The following is a 7,200-nucleotide window of genomic DNA, read 5'->3' as shown; positions in this document are numbered from 1 at the left end:
CAAAGTATGCCCGACATAAAAATTTGCTAGTCAATTTAATATATATAGTCTTATAGTTATGCATTCTCTTTTATTAACTGGTCTGTTTCTGAATATTTTTTTTTATTTGTATCTCCTTTATCTTGAAAAAAACCGTTTGGAGGGCATCAACTCATCCGGGCAACTCATATAAAATACATGTACCTTAATACAAATATATATATATGTTAGTTTCAATGTGGTTCTAATTTCATTATAATTATATATACATATGTTCTATAAACAGTTTATCATATAAACAAAACAAATACTTTCCTGCATGGTCGTGTTCAGTAAATTAATTGCCTCTATAGCAAAGTTTAATTTAAAGGGCCCATGCATGTACATCAAAATAAGTGTATTCCTGTTGGTGTGCAGTCCTGCATACATCTCATATTTTGATATGTAAACTTCTGAATTTGTTTCATAGATTTTTAAATATTTTTTGAAATATTTGTTTTTCAAACTTGCTAAGCTCCACCCAAAAAACCTCCAGATCTCATTCCCCTTGTGATCGACATCATCTGTCAGTCATCAATGAGCTAACTTGAGAAAGTGGCATGTAACTTTGCCGAAGTTGACCACCTGTTACAATAACACAAACAATAGCAACATATACGTTGCTATGTCAGACATGTCAGACTAAACTAATATTCTAGAATAGAAGACAATGGTATGCAATTTCCCCCAGCTTAGCACACGTTCATAATAGAATTGTATGCTTCCATACATATTGCCTTTGTCTTCCTGGTGATGCTACAGCATGTCTGACATTATTATTAGCAACTTGTATGCTGCTATTGTACTTGTATTTCGATGTCATTGGCCCTTTAATGGAGCAAAAAGAGAAGTGTGCCTCCTTACAAATTTAGATCCAAAATGGGCATATGAAAAATCTGGTAACTTTTTCTCCCCGTCAATATTTTTTTGTTTTAGTAAGCGAGTACCTAAAATGGGATATCTGCCCTTTTGCTGTTTGTTAGTCAGAAGATTTTCAGAATTGTGCCCCCTAATTCTTTCATATATATGTAGGTTAGCTTCAATATGGTTTACATTTCATTATAATACATATATCTACATATAATTAAGTTCTATAAAAAGGTTTGTCATATAAACAAATTAAATGCTTTCCTGCATGGTCTGTATATTCATTAAATTATCTATATAGCAAAATAAGTTTAATTTAATTGGGCGAAAAGAGAAGTGTACTCCCTTACAAATTTAGACCCCAAAAGGACATATGAAAAATCTGGTTAGTTTTTCTCCTCGTCAAGATTTTTTTAGTAAGCGAGTACCTAAAATTAGGATATCTGTCCTTTTCTCTTTGTTAGCCAAGTCAGAAGATTATCAGAATTGTGCCCCCTTCTTTTAGTGAATCATAGACCAGCTCCCACCTCTAGCTAAATTTTGTGTCATTTCTTTTTGGATGAAGATTTAAGCCTGAGAACGGCGAAAAGATACAGTGAAAGACACACTTCTTAAAAAATACTAGTTAACCATGCCATTGCAGTAATACAATAATGTTATTGTTCAGATCAGGATTAGGGTCATAAAAATTGCAACCAATCAAGTAAATACAGGAAGTTATTCAGTGTACTTCGAGTAATCTCTTTAACTGAAAAAACAAGTTCGTACTGCATGTTTTTAAGAGCATATATTTATTGCAATAATACATGATACATTCTTTATAAACTTATACATAATGATGAAAAAATTAATTCAATTACATTGAAAACACAAAATAGATTTTTTTTTTGAGCTGTAGAAGAGGAAAAAAGAATGTAGACATCTAAACATTTAAAAATTGGCAACATTTTGTAAATGAAAAAATGACTATTTTTGAGTAAATATTGGCAACATTTCAGTCAAATTTTGCTATATTTCACATTTGTTCAATTAAAAAACATTTTATTTTTGTCAAACTATAAAGGAGTGGAAAATAAGATTAACTGCTGCCAATTTGAAGAGAAAAACGGATTAATTTAGAAAATAAGAAGACTCTGAAATGATAATAATCTTTAATATATCTCTAGGGTAAAAGCACACTCTTTTAAACTCTTAAAATACTTGGGATAATAACCTAACCTGTTAAAAACTAACACATTATGAGCTATGGATACTTCCAGGACTGTATGATCAAATCTCACAAAATCCATTTTTCTAAAAACAAAGCTTAAATAATGTTAAGTATATGAGCAATAAATACAAAACCCACTAAATGAGAAAAACTGGGCACAAGGAATGACTTGATATACCAACAAATAGAGTTACATGTACAGATGAGATGTAACACCCAGAGACAAATGAAAATGTGAGGATTCAATTATCAACAGGCATTTCAAATTGGTATGCTTTTAATATACTCACACATGTAGAAAATTAATGTTTGAGTGTAGAACTGGCACTTATGTCTCCCATACTACTTCCAGTACAGCAAATTCATTTCAAATCTAATTATTTCACAATGATGTTGCATACACTTTTGTTCACAAGAACAATAGAACATGAATGCTACCAACAGTCCAACACACACACAGAGTCAACTGCCCATCTTTCTTCAGTATTTACAATTATCTCTGAACTTTGATTGCGACTTTCGGTCACATATTATCTTTAGTTGTTAGTTGTCTTAGTCTTTGCTACATGACCCTTTGTCACAGGTACAGGGTATATACCAAGTTGAGTTAGATGACATTTTAGGAAAGTACAATAAAGCAAATAAATCTTCCTTGAATCTTTAAGTACCACAAGATAATAGCCAAGAGAGAAAGTTTCTGATATTGTGAATTGGATATTCTTTTCATATTCAGGCAAGGAAATGCAACAAATAATAAAATGCATAAGTACAACAATGATCATCAAGAATCAACGAAATAATTATTTCAAGTTTACATCATCGTAAATGTAAATCTTCTCAATAAATTACCAACATGGTCTCTATGTATGTTAGAACACGCACCTATGGTTAGAACATCACTGCATTAGTGTCACTAAACCTTAGATTATACATTCAAGAACAAGTGTTTTCAGCTCAGATTTAAATTAATCTAACTGAGTGATATTCCTTAAGTTTTGTGGGTGTTTTTTCCAAAGTTCTAGTGCTATCTTTTGAAATGCCCTGTACCAATATAATATGGTCAGGATGGACATTTGGAGGAGCAGAATTGTAGGTATAAAATTAAAGATAAACTTGAGTTCTGGTAAAAAAAGAAAAAGAATTCTCACAGAATCTAACGAAACTTACACTGAATGTTGAAGATTATAAATAAATGTCATGTGCCAAACAATTTTGGAAGAAAATGTTTACTGGCTGAGTAATGAGCATAGAAAGATAAGGAAATCAGGGTAGTACTAGCCCCGACACCATGTGTGTTGTCCCATATACATCTTTCTGTGTTAGTGATTGTTACTTAACCAAGACTCTGCCAAATTTATGATGATTTTGATGACTACAGAACCTTGCATTACACACCATTACTTACATGCTATATGATCAACTTTTCTGATCCATTCCACACCTTTTCTTTCACGATGCAATCGCATTACCAGAACTCAAGTTTATCTTTAACATTTGATGGTAAACTAGCTGGGAGTAAGATAAAGTGGAGCAGTCAAACTCAGATAATTGAGTTTGTAGATTTGAGACTACAGCAATTCCATGATATCTTTCATATTCATGTTTGATCTTCAGAAGTTTCTTTAATTGCTGATCTCTGAAGATAAATATTGGTGTGAGACACACACATACTTTAGATGTGTTTGTTCAAATATATGTACCTGGTTGCCCTTTCGGTTTCTAATGAGCACCTAATCAACAATTTGCCTGCCCGAATGTACATGCGGTCTCCCCTACCAACTGAAGATGGCGTAAATCACAAATGTGTACACCCGCGGTTCTTAGACTGGGCCATACAGACATAGCCGGGGATGCATTGTATGAATTTGTTGATCCCGACATCTTCGTCAGTTTGTAGCAAGTGTATAGGTACCGGTAAAAGAGATAAAAATAAGAACCAGCCAGATTCTGGTCTACCGGTAATGAGCAATTTAAATAGTATCATAGGTATATTTTGATGCCAATTTGATGACAAAATAGAGGTTAGCCCATCTTCATAACGGTACTTTCCACACTATTAATCACTAAATATTTACACACACAAAATGGAAAATAAATAATTCCTTGCTTTTTCTTTCTTCTCTATATAGGAGCCCTAAATAATTAAATGTTGTGCGCAGAATAGAATTGCCCTGGATTATGAACTATTGATCTAGAGAAGGGTTACTGCTTGAAATAAATAAATCACCTTTTTGGTTTATTCTTGTTATGAACAATTTCATTTATATACATACTGTTTATTTGTGCATACTGAAGAAACAGAGCTATTTAGAATAAAAATAGATAAACAATATAAACTTAGTATTGTCTTTAAGTTATGGTCCTTGGTAGTATTAAGTACATTTTCTTTAAAAAGAGAAATTTTTATTGCACTATTTCTTCTACACATGTAAAATAGAGTAAACATACATGACGAGCACCTTGTACTTATATATTTGAACAAAAAAAAGAGTAAATGATATATAAACAGTACATTACTATCTTGACTATAGTTTTGTTATATAAGCACAGAAAATAATAGGTGAGATTAGTCAATTCAGACAAATGTTGACAAATTGACTACCAACAGTAATAGTAATTCACATTACGAAAAGCACATGTTTATGCTGTAGGCCTTCATTGAAATTTAGAGTCTTAAAACAAACATGTTCATTGTAATTCATCATCATCACTAAACTTCACCCTACATATATGTACAACAAAAATGTAAAAATACATTATGAAATTATTCATACATTTAGAAGAAAAAATGTATTTTACTCCTGTACTGCTCCACTTGACCATATGCTCTATGAATACCAGACATGTGTAATACTGGTTATATAATAAGACACACACTTTCTGAACTTGTTATTATTCCACAGACCTGACAATAATTTAAAGAAATCAAAATCCATTTCCACCTACCGGTGCTGTTTAATGATGACTATACATGTATGGATAACTAGATAATTCAAGAGAAGTTTGAATTATTGGAAAGTTTGAAACTGATTAGTGAGCCATCTCATTTTTTTCAAATCAGTTTGGGAGAATATCAAGAGGCTATCATATTCTAACTCGGACAATAAATAGCTAAAAAAAGTTTGGACCAAAAAATGAAAAGCAACTCACATGCATGTAGTCCCATATAAATATTCTTGTGTGGAGTGTATGTGACTCTAAGTAGGATCTAGTCATTACCTTAAAGCCCCACTGCACTACATATAGCTACTTGCGCCCTCTATATAGCAAACAATGCCTAATCGGTGACCATTGGTCCCCCATGATCCTCTTTTTCTTATGTTAAGTGAGAGCTGATTTGATGAGATAACCACCTGTCAGTGACCTTGCAGGGTGGTCTAATCCCTCCTGTAAACTAGTAAAAATGTGCTTTAACATTTAGATAATTCAGATGAATCCACAGCAACACAGTGTATTACAATTTGTATGAATGTACTTATTATAACAGTCACATTTATATAGTTTCTAAGCACTTTACATTGTAATTATTATTACCCGGTCATTGGATTCAATTGCTAATGATAGTATACATTCTCTGCTCCCTGGGGTGTATGTACATTGCTTCCAGATAGTTTCTTCTACAATGTTATCACATGACCAGTATTCAACTTCATCTTTAAATATGTTATCAAACGTTTGGGGGGCTATGATGAAATCTCCATCCAAATTGTTGGGGATATCAAGATGAAAAATAGAAACAATTTATGCCTAGTGGCATATTTCTCTAAAGAAATTTCAATTGCTTTTTAACTTGAATATATTTTGCCATAATATTAGAAGTCAAAGACGTAATAAGCCAATATTAGAATACATGTCTATATTTTAATTACACTGTACAGGCAGTATTTTGACAATGCCGATATTGTTTATACATATTAAGTGTGTCACTTATTATGAGGAAATATATCTGCACTGAAAACATAAGCCTTGCCTGGTAACATCCACCAATCTTCAAGCTCTTTTATTTCCTTAACATGTATATCATGATTGAGATCTTATACCCAGTTATAAGAGACAAAATATCCTCATATAATAATACATATCATAGAAGAAAAGAAACCACTTTACTATTATTTTTAGTAGTGCTGTAACGTCACGGATATCTCCAATTCCGTTTAACCGCCAGTCAAAACCGGACGGTTTTCGGTTAAACGATTTATAAAAATAAAAAAAATAATTTTTTTTTTTTTTTTTTGGCCGTGTGAAAAAGCAGGAAGGTGATTTAACTGAAGAAGCCGATTTGTGCTTGTGAACTAGTCACAAATAATAGTAACAATGTCGTTTTAGAATAATGTGTAAGATCATTAATTTAAATTAAAAACAGTAGAGGACCTAGGATAGAACCTTGTGGTACACCATGTGTTAAAGATAAACTTTAGTACTGGTAATGCGATTGCATTGTGAAAGAAAACGTGTGAAAGGATCAGAAACAGTTGATCATGTAGCATATAAGTATTGGTGTGCACTGCAAGGTTCTGGAGTCATCAAAATCATAATAAATTTGACCGAGTCTTGGTAAAGTAACAAGCACTCACATAGAAAGCTATATATGGGACAACACACATCGTGTCGGGGCTAGTACTACCTTGATTTCCTTGTCTTTCTATGCTTATTACTCAGCCAGTATACATTTTCTTCCAAAATTGTTTGGCACATGTCATTTATTTGTAATCTTGAACATTCAGTGTAAGTTTCGTTTGATTCTGTGAGAATTTTTTTTTTTTTTTTTACCAGTACTGGAGTTTATCTTTAAACTTGGATGAATATATATTGAGATCTATTACAAAGATTACTTTCAAACCAAGATGACAGACAAATTGGAGTGTTGTTCTAGTTTCCAAGTGGTAAGTCATCACACCGATTACTGAGCTAGGAGACATTGCCAGGCATAGTGCCAGGTGGAGGGGCATAAATCGAAACTTAAAATTAAAAAAAATAAAAAAAATAAAAAAAAATTAAAAAAATATTTATAAAAAAAAAAAAAAAATTATAAAAGAAAAAAGAAAAAAAAAAAAAACGGGAAAATTAAACCGTCCAATTGAAAACGGAATCCGCCATTGGCGGTC

This window comes from Strongylocentrotus purpuratus, unplaced genomic scaffold, assembly GCF_000002235.5.
Source record: "Strongylocentrotus purpuratus isolate Spur 01 unplaced genomic scaffold, Spur_5.0 spur5_scaffold_3, whole genome shotgun sequence".
Taxonomy (NCBI): domain Eukaryota; kingdom Metazoa; phylum Echinodermata; class Echinoidea; order Camarodonta; family Strongylocentrotidae; genus Strongylocentrotus; species Strongylocentrotus purpuratus.
This window is presented reverse-complemented; position numbering follows the sequence as displayed.